Here is a 16,230-nt window from a genome sequence, read left to right on the forward strand (position 1 = left end):
CAAATTGGAAATTCTAAGTATTAAGTGATTGTGATTTAAATATGAATACACACATTAACATTTTTTTAAATCATCCCTTTTACCCCTACAAAGTGATCCTGAAGGCATATATTTTGATATCTTGTGCAAATCTCATAATTGTCCCTTTCGAGCACATTGTGGGAAAATAGATCATTACTTATTAATATTTTAAATGTTGTTGCTTTCTGGTTTTAAGAAAACAAGATTTAATAGCAACAGTAATGAACAAATGCTTAATGAAAACTGCATTGGATGTGCTTTTAAATGAATAACTAGGAGCCAAATAATGCCAATCTTAAAACAAATCCATGTTGTGAGGTTTATCAATCACACAGTATTAGAAACTTCCAAACATTTATTTTCTGTGTGGAATGCTGTGGTTTCTTTTGGTCCCTCTTATGTTTTTTTGTTACGCTTTGATTAAAATAAGGAGTTAACCAGCTAAATGCAGAACTGAAGAATCTATGCGGAACTAAGACAGGGATCAGCAACCTTTGGCACATGGCCCGCCAGAGTAAGCCCCCTGGCGGGCCGAGCCAGTTTGTTTACCTTCCGCGTCCGCAGGTTCGGCCGATCACGGCTCCCACTGGCCGTGGTTCTCCGCTCCAGGCCAATGGGGGCTTTGGGAAACGGCAGCAAACACATTCCTTGGTCTGCGCCGCTTCCTGCAGCCCCCATTGGCCTGGAGTGGCGAACTACGACCAGTGGGAGCCGCGATCGACCGAATCTGCAGACGTGGCAGGTAAATAAACCAGCCCAGCCCATCAGGGTGCTTACCCTGGCGGGCCGCATGCCAAAGGTTGCCGATCCCTGAACTAAGACAAGGTTCAAAACTAAAATACTAATTAATTTAAAAGGTTCATAAAATTCAAGATAGATTTATAATACAAGTACCTTTTAAAACAAGACTAGTACACTTTAGTAAATGCCTGAGAAAGTAAATAAAAGTTAGGTTCCTATCTGTCGTGTGCCTTTGAAAATCTTCCCTTAGTATGCTACCTGGTCATATATGAAAGAAACGTTTCACAACAGTATAATCATATCGGGTGAAATTCACCCTTGTGCAGAGGGACAACACAATGCCTCTCCAACTCTTCAATTTCTTTTACACCATCCAAATAGACTGTGTATTTATCTAGTGTGCAGAATTCTCCAATAGCTGCTGTATTAGGTACTGTTATTCTGGCTACCCAGCTAAACCCCACAGATATATTTAGCTTAACTAGAAACTTCAAGTGTTTTGAGATACAACATTCTGGGCCAAATATTCAAATGTAAATAAGTGTGTTGCAGCTGCAAAATATGTGTGGACACATGAAAGCAAATGATTGTGACCAAGATTTTTAAAAGTTAGGCTCTTAAGTCCATATTTAGGAACCTAAATAAATTGCTTGATCTTCAAAAGTGCTGAGTGCTGAACAGCTCCCAGGGAAGTTAAAGGGAGCTATGGGAGGCTCAGTACTTTTCAAAAAGGTCCCTAAATATTGATTTAAGAGCCTAAACTTAAGAATCTATATTTGAAGAATTTGCCCTGTATTTTCAAAATGGGTATTTATGTCTGCAACAGGGTACTTGCTCACAGTAACCCGTTTACTCATGCATGGGTTTTGCAGGAGCAATTTGTGGTTCTAAGCTTGCAAATTTGCCCTTCTGTGTCATGCCCTCCAAGACGTCACAAACGTATTGGTACATTGGTATATGGTTTCACTGAATTTATCTTTGACTCCAAAATTGCTAAGAACTGTATATTAAAAATTCTTTAAACTACTTTTGGTTAAAATGTAAGAATATATCTCATTTTCAAATAATGTTTGTTTCAAGAGGGTTGTTTGTTTCAAGAAGTTGTTTGTTTCAGTCACTCCGAAAATTCCTCTGCTAGACTCTGCAATCCCCTGGTTGCTGAGAAGAAGGAGAGACAACGCAAGAGGGGGAACTAATTATTTTTAAGGAAGGATAGAAAGAACTCTGGGTTCTTCTGATCACAATTAAATCAAATTCTGTGAGGTAAATTTTCAAAGTGGCATTTTAGATGAAGAACTCCCATTGACTCTACCGAGCATGGCATGTAGGTGAAAATCTGGCACAACACTGAAAATATACTCTTGTGTATCTTGATATAGTATAGAGTAAACAAAAGCACATATCAAATAACGCAATAACACAGCGGGGCAATGATACCCTAGTTCTATTCTTGCTGTGCACTGGGCAGGAAGTTTTCATTTCACACATCATCATTCACTGTTTGCTGCAGTGACTCTACACAGTCAGAACATGCCAACAACCCACAAAGCAAAATATTTCATTGTGATTTTCCTTTAGAAAAATAGAGGCATGGGACTTGGATTTCAATTACCTTATGTTATGGTGTGAGCAAAGTAGGAAAGAAAAGAATCACATCTGCTGATTTGGTAACAACCCACCAAATCAAAAGCATGTTCCATAAACAATTTTCAACCAGCACAGAAATAGACTTCTTTAAGGTACAGATGGTATATATAATTTATTAGGGAGGCAATGGCTGTCAGTCAGTCTCGCTCTATTTAGAGAGTCACTGGTGCCATGGGTGAAAAAGAATGCTGTGCCAGAACAACTCTTTTACTTGTCTGATATTGATATACAACCATAGCTCACCGTTTTCACCAATGACAGTACAAATTCAGGGAAGGATATGGACAATACCACATCAAAGGGATCATAATCCATTCTAGTTAGAAACAATCAAGAAAACAAAAACTGCAGTGTCTAGCTATGAGGAGAAGCAGGTGCAACAATATAGTTTGTGTATTCTGGGCTATCATCCAAGTCCTCTCTCCTCTCATCCTTTTCCCTCTCTCTGTCTTTCTGCTTAGTACTCCTGAGAGTGAAAAAAGTTGTTATAAAACATAAAAGAACAGAATTAGAAACTTCTGCAACATGAATAGCTGGCCCATGACAAATGACATTACATAAAATGATGGCCATGAAAAGCAGGTGGAGGCACAGGCTTGGAACAAGAACGCTGCTGCCAGAGCTCATGTTTGAACTGTTGTTACCATTTTAATGTCATTTGCAGTAAACCATTCATAAAACTTCTGGCCTCAGCTGACCCCTATCACTGTGTTTCTTTTTATTCATGCTTCTTAAAACAGTTTTCAGAAGCCATGTATGAAAGTGTGATGTGATAATGAAAAGCAAGTTAAAAGGTACCATCACCACAGGGATGTAGCCCAGTTGTCAAAAAGGTAGGTTACAGCTCAGCCATTAAAAAGGGCAAAATTCTAGTCTGCCAGTTTTGAGCTGCACTGTGCAAAGCCAAGTGACTTCAAGAAATGTTAAGAGCTTTGAAAGAGCCCACATTGTACCAATCTGCTGGTTGATTGACACCTCAAGTCTCTGAAAACTTGTATTAATGATAAGGGGAAATTATGGCATTCTATATACAGGAAACTAATGGCTTCTATACAGTACATATTTCGCAATCTTTTGAAACATTATCATCAGTGATCATTTCAGGTGTGTTGTTCTAACGTGTGCCATGTGAGAACTTTGGATACACTGTCCACATCATGACCAGCCTGCAGAAAGACAGAAACTTTCTAAACATAATGACTCTTTATATAAGTGATTGCTATTAAAAATATTGCCAATTAGCATTTGAAAGTAAAATCAGCTTTACTGTGGTGTTTGTGGCATTCTTATACTTATTCTGGGAAATGTCAAGTTTTGAATAGGGGCCATTGTGGTTATTATTTATACAGCAATATGCATCTTCAAAGCATTTCTAATTAATCTTCCCCCTTGTAGATAGACATTATTACCCCATTAGACAGATGGAGAAGCTTGTACACAGAGAGCTTGTTACCTGACCAGACGCACACACAGCTAGTCCAATGACAGGTTAGAATTTAGGAGCTTGTAGCTCTCAGTCCCGTGCTCCATTCAATAAACTATATTGCTTCAACAGCTCCAAAATGGGGATTCCCATCACATCTGGTGGTCTTTTAATATAATAAAAAGCCATGGACAGGGGACACACTTAAAACACTTTAGAGTCAGTAATGGTTTTAGAGACATTTTCTACACTTAACACCAGAGCTACTATCTTAGAACCAGAATGATTTGTTTTAATCACAGCTACTGTATACTTGCTACGATGAGTCCAAAACTGGAAATGCAAAGGATAACGTTTCCTTCACCCCATTCAAATCTGGTTGCCATTTAACACCCTTCCCTGTTTTCAGCTGATCATTTACAGATTTGGTGCTTTTTATTCCCTGTCAATACCCTGCTGCTGTGGTTGGGAAAATGAGTTCCAAGGGAACGGAGATACTGTGGTAATATTACTGGTAAGAATGACCAGATGGAGCCGCACCAAGTTACACCATCTGAGGATCTGACAACTGAGTTTCCCCAGCCTTCAGAGCATGTAGAATACTTCAAGTGGAAGAATACAATGTTTCAGAGTGGTACAACTGACAGTTAATATTTACAAAACTCACTGAAGGTGTAAAGCACTATATATGTGGTAACAATTATTTCCATCTCATGTAGACGGACATAACATGATGGAAGGATGTTCTCAAGAAATGAATTACTTGAGGTTCTATTGCATTCTCTTTCTCCCTCTAATCCTTTGCTTCCAGATTAGGTACACCTCAGGGCACAGTGGGCCAGATTTTAGTCTGATTTAAATTCAGAGAAACTTCACTAAATCCAGTGGAGCTACTCCAGTGCTATTGAGATCAGAATCTGGCCCATTGTCACTGAGACAATTGCAGAAGAATGCAACATGTCCCCTCACTCTGAATGGGACAGGACTGTTTAGGTAAACAATTATTCATCTTGTTAATGTACAAGAATATATATTAGGAAAGGTCTACAGTTGTAGAAGAAGAACCTTTAGCATACAGGAGAATAACAAGTTTGCGTTGCTCCTCACTCATAAAAATTGCTTTCTATACATAAGGGAGATAAGGTAGGTGAGGTAGTATCTTTTATTGGACACCTCACCAACACTGTCTCTCATATTCTGAGATCAAGGCAGCTACAACAACACTGCAAACAATTTCTATACATAAGTTCATCACCCATTATTTCCCCAGAACATAGCAGAATTGTTGCTGGTAAACAAAAGGACACTTCCTAACATAGCCCCAAGCCAAATTCTGCCCTGAAATAAAGAGGAGCAATTACCACTGAAGTCATGATGTTAGGATTTGTCCCTTGCTCTCTTACAGAGACGCTCCAAAGAAAATGGTCACCTATCTATACTATTTTTAAATTACCCTATAGAATTTAACAAAAAATTATATCTTGCTACAGAATTCTATAAAATGATTTTTAAAACACCGCTAAATTCTATAGATTTTTAGGGTATTTTCTATAGAGTCCAATTAGCTTCAGCCCTACTAACTTCTATATGACTTTTCTGTAGGTGTCCTTTTAATTATACATCTCTCCTTCTAAGTGACACTATATACTGCTGAACTAATACATGGTCTGAACCCTGGGAATCATCTTTCAGATATGGAGCACCTTAGCCCACACTTATATAGCTGTTAGTTTTAATTATTTTGATGTTATACATAGCTGGGTAACTTTGTTATTTCAGTCCTGGTTTCTTTCTAGCAATTAAAAAAAAGAATCCAAAACACTCTGGGATTGAATCTCTATTGCCCTGTACTTCCAGCAGTCATTTGCACCAGTGCAAAGTGGGTGTAAAACACTACCATTTGGATTTGGCAGCAGTTTACAGTCACATTGGAAAATCAGGATGTTGACTTTGCTGTAATAAAGGTAATGTTAAGAGCCTTTGCTTGCATATTAATTTGAATCATAACCTACATATAATTTAACTGAAACTATTTATTATAGATTACTTATTTTACATTATTACTTGTGAGTCAGTGACTGTGAAGCTGGGTTGGTATTTTTTTAAGACACTGCTGATGGTATCACTACCATGTGCCAAAGGCTAAGACTACTGACTGCTCTTTAAAACACCTGGGAAATGTCAGAAAAGATGAATCCCATAGAGATTTGAGATGCTTCCACTTGAAACTCTATCCAAATAATGATTAATTACTAGTTATTCCGATAGTGAAAAAACTACTTGTAACTTAATAAATGCCTGCTAGTGAAATATGTGTTTTAACCATGGTATTCTGAGCTTGTAACCAACCTGATATACATGCATTTGGTCTTCATTCATTAGTATTCATTAGAAAGAAATATTTTTCAGAAATTAGAACTTCATCTTTTGGCTTAATAGGAAACCTGGGTTTTCATTTTTTTTTTTTTGGCACCTTTTATTTTCTTCCTTTTATTGTGTTGTTTTGCATGAAAAATTCAGAGTTTTGGGTGTGTTTGCATTGCGTTTTTAGGAGCTCAGATCCTCCGTAATTATCCAGCATAATTTTTAAGAAAACTGGGTAGAATTTAGTACCACAGTCACAAACCCAGTCATTGGGCTCTGCTGTTCTAGGCTGATGCAATGCTGCCACCATATGGTAAGCCTCAGATGGAACACCAGGATAAAAGCATTTTTTAAATCTGATACGGTTTCTTCTTAACCATAGATTTGACTCTGCAAAAACTTATTACTAGGTGCAGTACTTAGTAGCAGGATAGCAGAGTGGCCAAATGATTTTTATCACAAGCTTCACAATATCTGGTGTTTTTCTTAAAGTCCCAGCTACTGTAGGCATGTGATTACATGAGTTTCTCAGCTTTCTTTATAACAAAAATAGAAAAAGTTTCTAGCCCTCCTGGGTGTAAAAGCCTGAAAACATGACACAAGTGCAGCTGTAGGGCTCAGAAACTAGAAGGCAAAGAAAAAGAGCCCCAAATGTTTAAATTTTAACCGTATGATTTTTAAGCGATTTTCATGATTTTTTTTGGTGGGGGTCTGACTCATGATTTTTAAATGCTTCAGGCTGGCAATACTGCAGGATTAATGACTGAAGTCAATGGGCTATTCACAATATTAACCATTGCATCTGATGATATTTATGGGATCATGCCCTAAAAGGTTCTTATCAAGTACAGAAGCAAAGCTATATAAAATTCTGTAAACAGGACATTTTATAGGTAAATGGCTATCACATGTCCCCTGATCCTAGTTTTGTGCATATTTTCTTTGCTCAATATCCTGAGTGTGGACTGGTACATAGCTGTGCTAATCCTCCTTTGCTCCCCATCATTCTTGCTCCTAGAGGTGAGTAATTTATTACAGCCTTTTACTGATTGTAGATCATCATTCTCTTGGTACCCGATGAGCTTTGCTGGCTGGATCATTTTGGAGGCTCCATCTCTCCCCGCTTCAATGGGATGAGCAATACCAAGTACACATTCCTTGCTTTCTATCCTGCGCCAGGACCTGAGATTAAAGAGTTCAAAATAGAACCACCCGAGGGCAGAGAGCAGTTTTACTCCCCCTTGCTCACCGGCAGGGCCATATTAGAGCCACACTAAATCTAGCCCTTAATTGTGAATACTTTACGTTTGTCTGCTGATGTCCATCTTGGAGTGTTTTTACATCAGCCTTAACAATACTGGGTCAAATTCAGTTCTTCCTCAGGCATAATTCCCATTGCGATCTATGCACTTCTGGACTTATTTTACACATGGTGTCAATAACAATTAAAAAGCTATTTGAAACAGTCATGATAAAATCTAATTTTGTTATTAATTCAACCCAGATGTTTTTATTGGAAAAAATATACACGAGACTTGAAATCAGTGGGAATTTTGCCATTTACTTTAGTGGAAGCAGAACAGGGGCCCAGAAATCAAGCAAATTGCTTCAGCCTGAAATTTGGTTGAGAGTAGAGATGAAGCTGTTTTCTTTAAATGGAAAAAAAAAGGATAAATTATCTGTTACTGGGTTATATGTTCATATGTGAAAACAAAAACAAAACAGTGTTTAGGCAGAAAGAAATCAAACTAGAAAAATGCCTTTAATTTGAAAAATGGAAAGTCCCATCCTTGTCTCACTGAAGACAGTAACAAAACTTGAATTGACTTTATTGGAAGTAGGACTGGGTTCACAATGCTTTAATCTAAGAAGTCTGGGCCTGATCTTGCAAACACATGAGTAGCCTCAACTAATGCAACTAAGTAAGCAAAGTCCATTTATTTAAATCAGAATACTGGTGATACTATAGCAGAATTTTCAGAAGCCTTCTTGATCCATTGTTAACTTCTCACATTCAGTAGCTGACATTCCAGTGATCTGCTGCACACCAATCTATCCAGCTCCTCACAGTTGTCCCCTTCTATGATGAACTATCACCATTCTTTCCATGATAACTTTGTCAAGGTTATTTCCATCTCTACACCTGATATGACCAAAGTATGTAAGCCTGCATCTGTTGATATCTGAGAATAGTCCACTTCTCTCTAATAATATTTCTAAAATAAACTTTTATCTCAGAGATACACGAGTCTTCACTAGCACCATATCTAAAAGGTTTCAGTTTTCCTCTTGTCAGCAGTATTAGTTTCCCAGGATTCACCTCCATAAGCTTTTTCACCAGTTGAACCTCCATGCATTTCAAGATGGCGTGTTTTTTCCACACTTTAAGGGAGGCCATGGCTGAGCAAGTCATCCCTATTCTTCTGATTTCTCCGGAGCTGCCTCCTTGGTTGCTCACGCTCATGCAACTAGTACCATTGGTCGTCAGTAGACTGCTCAGGTGTGTAAAGGCTATTTGTGTAAGAAGCGAGAATCTTTGCTACCTGGCACCCATCCATTTCTCTGGAATGGTATCTTTTTGCAGAAGGAAAAAGATTACATTTGAAAGATGGTTCCTGAGCTTTTGGACTGTCTAAAATCCAAATACATCACCTCACAAATTTGTATGCACATACACACAATAAATAAATAAAATGAAGATTACTAATCACCCAAACAAAAAAACCCACTATTTTTGAGAAATTTCACAAATGTGGCCAACAGTAGAATGATGCACTTGCCAGAAAAATTTTTTCACCTGTAACTATTTCCTTTCATATTTAGGGCAAAATATGAAATAAAATCATAATGACTCCATGAACCTTAATTTCCAAGGTTTCATATTTAAGTTTTTGAAAATATTTATAAATATTTAAAATGAGCCACAAAATTCAGATCTGTTCTTTAAAACCCCTCACTCTCCCTCCCCATAATTCTGTGCTGTCAAATTTGGATTAGCTCATTACAAAACAGGCAAAATTCAGATCTGGATTCTAACTTTCCATCCCCCAAATCAAGTATGGGATTGCTCAGATCTGGACTTTTGGTTCACGCTCATTTCTGTTTGTACTTATCATATACATTTGGCGTCTTACTATGAGTATGATTTTTTTTTCACAAATATAATCAGTCTTAATCTCCAAAATCTTTATTCACTGGTACCATGATTTAAATGCAATTTGATATATAGTCAGCTTCTTGGTAATACTGCATAACTTTGGATGTGGAAAAGCAGATGAATTTTAGTCTAATTTAACTGAATTTTGGAAAACTTAACTCACCTACTTATCTGGACTGAGTAATTTTTTGGACAGAGATGAGTAAAATGTTTTTACTTTTTCTTCATCCTCATAGAGGAGAGTGGGTAAATAAACTTCATGCCTAAATTGGTAAATGTTCACGACAATTTTGCAAAGCTACTTTAACTATCTATCCTTATTTATAAATATTACAGCTCATATGGTCCTCAAGCTGCAATTCCTAGGCACAACAGTGTTACTTAAGAGGTTTACCTCTGTTCTGAAGTCCACTCAGGCCTTCACTATGCATTTCTGTGTTTTTGTGGGTTTAAGTGAACTTATAATGTTATTTTAATGCAGGTTTTTCTTTAAAAAAATACATGCTCCCATCAAGTAATTGTATTTGTCATGACTGAATTCAATGGATTATAATGACCTTTTATCTTTATTTTAAAGCTTTAGATCATGGTAGGAAGGGCTGGTTTAAACAGCTCCAGATAGGAATGTTTTCTAATTGAAAATCTTCATCAATCTTTAATGACAGCATTATAATCACTGCTGAATGTGTTCTACCACTTGCTTTTCCCTGTAAAAGCCATTTTTTTAGACAGGTCAGGGATATTTGTGTTTATGAAGGTTAAGGCAATGGCAGTATTTGAAACACTATACCTTAAACCAGGAGTGGTGCAGGCACATGTAATCCCATTTTCACCCTGAATTCCCCATGATGCTCCTTTGAGCCTTTCCTCAAGAGACTACTTTCACCGAGCCCTCTAAGCAAGGGCTATCAACTGTGTGGCCTTCCCTGAAACAGCTTAAATGAAGTTCACTATACTCCAGTACCTGTTGCACAGCCAAAGCACTGTAATGGCGACCCGTGACAACTTTTACAGCAGCCTTTATGATAATTAAGAGGGCTGGCTAAATAATGTGAAAGAATTAGTGCATGTATAAAAGGCCCTTTAAAATTGTGTGAAGTAGCACAGACTCCTAAAGACCTTTTGATACCATCATCTGTACAGACCCTAAACTGAATGACAAATGTATGCCTCTATCCTGTTAGTACTTATTCATGTGCTTAACTTTAATCACATGATTAGTTCCATTGAAATCCTGGTCATAATTAAGTTAATTAAGTATTTAAAATTAATTAATTAAGTTTTCATCCAATGAGAACTTTCAGGAGTTTGCAGGTGTAGGGTTGTATTGGCCGGATGTTGTGTTCTTTTTTTTTTTTTTAAATGGAAAAAATTAAAAATGGCAAGAATGGAGGGAAAAGCTGTTTCTTCTAGTTCATTGTTGTTAATGTGAGAAGCTGCTCAGTGGGACTGGCTGCTAATTCCAGTCTTTGGGAAGCTAAAAGCAAGTTTTAAGGATTTTTTGTTAACTAACTCGTAACTAGACTTCCAAACAATGCTCTATATTTTTAGTCACTAATGGTATCTATACTATGCCCTATTTGAGTTTCATAAGCATATTTAGAAAAATACTTGTTTTCTGTATACAATGAAAATCTTGTTATCTTTTTTTCTGCCTGTTACTTTGAGCATAACTCAGACTAAATCTGGTAACACTTGTTCAAAATAAATATTTCCAGCAGGCCTTGCTGTGGTTTGCATCATCTTGATTAATTTATGCAATGATGCAGCAGGCTGTTTAATTGATAGTGATTACTGAACTTTCTAAATCTGTAAAACTTCAGTGGGTTTAAGCTTCCAATAAATGCTAGCATCTATTTTTACACCACAGCTTCCATTTAACAGAAAGGCAAATACATCAGTTTGCAGCTGCCACTGCTGCAAACACCAAGAAAGATCTCGTATTCCTATGGTGAAGTAGGAGTGTCTCTCTATATTATCATTTAAGTATTTTGTTGTACATATTTTATCTGGCCTCCTCAAATTAGAAAGAGCAGGGATTTTTAATAAGGAAACACCCAGGGACCAATTAATTATCGCCCACTAAAGTCTCAAAACAAAATTGCCTACCCTTACTTGCCCCCAAACAATTTACTGCCTACAATTGAATAGTGCATACTAGTGACCATGGGCCAATTGTTTTTTAAATGGCCTCTAATTTTGTGCCTACAGCCACTGCAAACACAAATAAAATTATTTAGATATCTAATCACCTCATTCATTTGCCCTTGCAAATCATGCAGTACACATCTAAAATCTTATCGGTTCCACTTACAATGTTCAGGCCACAAAACTACACCTGACTTAAATGCAAAATTATAATAAAAAAAATTAGAGGCCAGCTTGCAGATCCTTTGACTATGTGGCTCTCTAAGAGAAATCTTCATGTATTTGTATACAAGAGGATCAATATCTATGGAATGGATGGGGTTTCATTTATAGGAACAATCAAAAGAAATCTCTGGTTTTACGAAAGATATCAGAATGTTAATAGCAGTGAACCCTCAGGTGTGTACCAATGCTCCTCTATTGCAGAGCAGAGGGAAATTTGCCCCTTTCAGGAGGTTTTCAACACCTTGCAGGATAGAGTCCTGTGTCTGAGTGCATTTCTATTATAAGCCCTACTGTAAGAAGGTTTGAAACTGACCATAAAATTTGCTACAGTAAGCCTCTGGGTGGGAGCACAAAGCATTTAATTATTTTAAAATACGTTTTGGACTAGTTATTGCTGTAAATGTGGTCATACTGGGCTCTCTCTCTCTCTCTCTTCAATCTGGAGGCCACTTGCACGGGATTCTTTTGGGAGGCACATTGCAGCCTCTGAGGGTTGTTCCTTCCGTCTCGTCAACAGGAAGAGAAGCATGGAGAGGATGGGGAGCTTACTGAGTAACCACAGGAGTTTATTATTATTACCCTTGTCCATCCTGCCCTTCACACCTTTGTCTGATTATGACCCTCACTTGTTTCACTTTTAAGTTACATTTTACACCCTTTGAGTAAGGGTTAGCAGCTTTACCAGTTAGATGAGGTACATCTGGGTGCTTAAAATAAAAAACGACTATTAGGATTGGTGCCCCATTGTGCTGAAGGGCTGTACAAACATATCAGATGCATGGTACCTGCCCCAAGGTACCTGTAGGCTCAGTGGAGAAGGCACGGAATGACAGATAGACAACATATAAGTAAAAAAGCTAGAGAGGTGTAGCTTATCAATTATAATATCACTTTTGAATCCATCCCCGTTTGCACACGCATAACCCTTTCTTTCTGTCCTAGTGCTACTCAGCATTTTCAACCATTCCTGCCCCAAAATGCCCACCTTCATCCTGCTCATCCATATCATATAGTCTGCCCCACAACCAATGTAAGATGTGTTTGCTCAACCACAATGAGGAGGAGAGGTGCACAAGAAGCTTCCTAACCCAGGCAAAGCTACTCAAGGGGCACCACCTAACTGCAGTCCTTGCATTTCTTGCAGGAGAAGAAAGATGGCTGAATTGAGTCAGGGACAAGTTCCCATCCCCTCTCTGACTATAGAATGGAGGTAGTCAGCTGGGATGAGCATTCTGTGTCATCCTATTGACTGATGCAAAATGCACATAAGCACGCCTACCTGTAGGGGGGGCCACCACTGCTATTGCTTCTGGAGCAGTGAGGCTTGGGTCTGGTAGCTAAATGTCTCTGTATAGCCCAGTATGTCTCACTGTGGGAGAAAAACAGTCAACCAGTTCCTAATATTACAGTGCAAGAGAATGTTTTTGAACTAGTGCTGGTCAGAAAGTGGAGTTGTTTTCTGTGGAAAATTTTGACTTTTTGGTGAAAAATTGAAAACTGAAATATTTTGTACAAAGGCTGAAATAGTTCAGATTCGAAATACCACCATAGTACCTCATGGAGTTGTGGTTTGGATGCCTCATACTCCCATTTTTCTATATAGACTGGCATCCCTGCTTGCACAATGGAAAACCCAGTTTTCCACTGAAAAATTTCGACCAGCCATAATCTAATGGACCTCAAAGAGGGTTCCTGCTCTCCATTCCCAGCTTTTCTTAAGAGGAAATGACAATACCTGTAGACATTGAATATTTTTGTGCAGGCTTATACCGTATCTCAGCAAGTATCTCTGTAAGATTACATTTTCTGTAAATCACATGGAAAAAGAGCTCTCATATCGTCACATACTTCACTGCCTGATAGTATATTGCTGTCCTGTTTAGCACAATCATTAATCAACATGGATTAGATGCATGGATTAGACATGGATTAGACATGGATTTACTGCACATAGGTAGTCACTTAGGCCTTGTCTGCACTACCATGGTAAGTTGACCTAAGTTACGCTAGAGCAGTAGTGGGCAACCTGTGGCCCTCAGGCCGCACACGGCCCATCAGGATAATCCACTGGTGGGTTGCAAGACAGTGTTTACATCAACCGTCCACAGGCACGGCTGCCCGCAATGCCCAGTGGCCGCGGGTTCACCGTTCCTGGCCAATGGGAGCTGTAGGAAGCGGCGGCCAGCATGTCCCTGCAGCGTGCGCTGCTTCCCACAGCTCCCATTGGCCAGGAACGGTGAACTGCGGCCGTGCCTACAGACGGTCAATGTAAACACTGTCTCGAGGCCCACCAGCGGATTACCCATATGGGCCGAATGCAGCCCGTGGGCCACATATTGCCCACCATTGCACTAGAGAGATATAGCTTATCGGTGAATAACATAATTGAAGTTGACATAGCTTAGGTCGACTTACCGTGGTGTCTACACCGCGCTATGTTGATGGGAGAGACACTCTCCCACCAACTTACCTTACTCTTCTCAGGGAGCTGGAGTACCAGAGTTAATGGGAGAGCACTCTGCCAGCGACTTAGTGGGTTTTCACCAGACCCGCTAAATTGACACCACTGCATCGATCACAGCAAAACAGATCTACCGGAAAGTGTAAGCCATGGCCATACCAACACACTCTTGAGGATCTAAATCAAGCAAAACTGGTAAACATTAGAGAAACTTCCTCTTCACGTGTCCTCTCCCCATAGCTATCAAAGTATTTTGTTTAACAGGGCTAACAACATCCCCTCTAGCTCCCTTCAGGTCAAGTCTTGGTCCAAAAACTAAGGATGGAAATGAGGGAAAAGGAACAGATTTTAAAAAAAGTGGAAAATATAATATCAGGTTGCTGAGCACAAAATGTGGAACATTTTGAGAACACTGAAGTTGCTGACAAAAAGCTGTAACCTGAAGTACTGCTTCTTTCAACCGTGGCAGTGCCTGTGACACCTTAACAGGTAATCTTCATACAAGGATGAATGGTTTTAAAACAATGTCTCCAGTGCTCTGTTCATTCAAAAATACTTTTTTTCCCAACTACTGGAATGTATGTCTTCCAGTTCGTCTCTGTTAGTCTTCAGCAAACAGTTACTTTCATCAAGGCAGGGAAATTTCTCTTAACATTTATGCCTGATTCCTGCCCTCCCTACAGGGCCGGCTCCAGGCACCAGCTTAACAAGCAGGTGCTTGGGGCGGCCAAGGGAGAGGGGCGGCACCTGCGGCAATTCGGGGGCAGCAGGTCCCTCACTCCCTCTAGGAGCGAAGGACCTGCCGCTGAACTGCCACCGCCGATCGCGGCTTTTTTTTTTTTTTTTTTTTTTGCGCTTGGGGCGGCAGAAATGCTGGAGCCGGCCCTGCCTCCCTAGCACATTTTAGTATTCCAGAGCAGTGATACAATGCAGAATCTCATTCTATGCCTATACTTGTGTAATTGTTTTGCCCCACTTATCATAAATAAATAAATAAATAAAAATCATTTGGTTACATACAGTGATTTTTTTTATCAGTTCTTCTCTTAAATATTAATTCCCCTTATTTGGCCATGTGAATATACAATCTTTGAACTGCTAATCCAGTGTTTCCCAAACTTGGGATGCCGCTTGTGTAGGGAAAGGGCCAGGCCGGTTTGTTTACCTGCCGCGTCTGCAGGTTCGGCCGATCGCGGCTCCCACTGGCCATGTTTCGCTGCTCCAGGCCAATGGGAGCTGCAGGAAGCAGCAGCCAGCACATCCATCGGCCCGCGCCACTTCCAGCAGCTCCCATTGGCCTGCAGCGGTGAACTGCAGCCAGTGGGAGCCGCGATCGGCCGGACCTGTGGACGCAGCAGGTACACAAACCGGCCCGGCCTGCCAGGGGCTTTCCTTACACAAGCGGCATCTCAAGTTTGGGAAACACTGTGCTAATCAATTAACTTGTTCAGTGATATCAGCTAAAACAAATGTGGAGAGATGAAGAGGTATCATTACTATCATCGGCATATGCAGATCATGTAGATGCAGTTTGATATCATGAAACCAACCAGTACCTATTTGGTACAGGCTAAATTCCTTCATATGTAATCAGTTTATTGTTCAGTCAGCAGTCCCATTGACTTCAATTGAAGTTTTGCCTGTATAAGGATTTGATCCATGGTGCTGACAGAAGCTACTTCTGTACATAATATTCTGCAGCAAAGTCCATCTGTTATGTTTTCTTAAAGAAGGATATTTCCATACTGGATGATTAGGTATCTGGCCTAACTCACCTAGATCTGATGTAGTTTTGTTCAGTATTGTGCACTGAATGGAAATAATTTACCCACTTCTGAGTGGAATCCCTGGGTACTATAGTAATAATAATAATTGGAGTACTGTATCTATGACAGAATATATCCCTGTGTCCAATATTGTAATAATCTTTGTACAAAGTATGCCTTGTGAGGTATCACTTGAAAACTCGTGATATGCTGGTCATCACTGTCCTGGTAAAATATATGCGGCAATATCGTATGTAAAGTTATAAGAGTCCTTTTA

This window comes from Terrapene carolina, unplaced genomic scaffold (genome assembly GCF_002925995.2).
Source record: "Terrapene carolina triunguis isolate 2854851 unplaced genomic scaffold, T_m_triunguis-2.0 Scaffold58, whole genome shotgun sequence".
Taxonomy (NCBI): domain Eukaryota; kingdom Metazoa; phylum Chordata; order Testudines; family Emydidae; genus Terrapene; species Terrapene triunguis.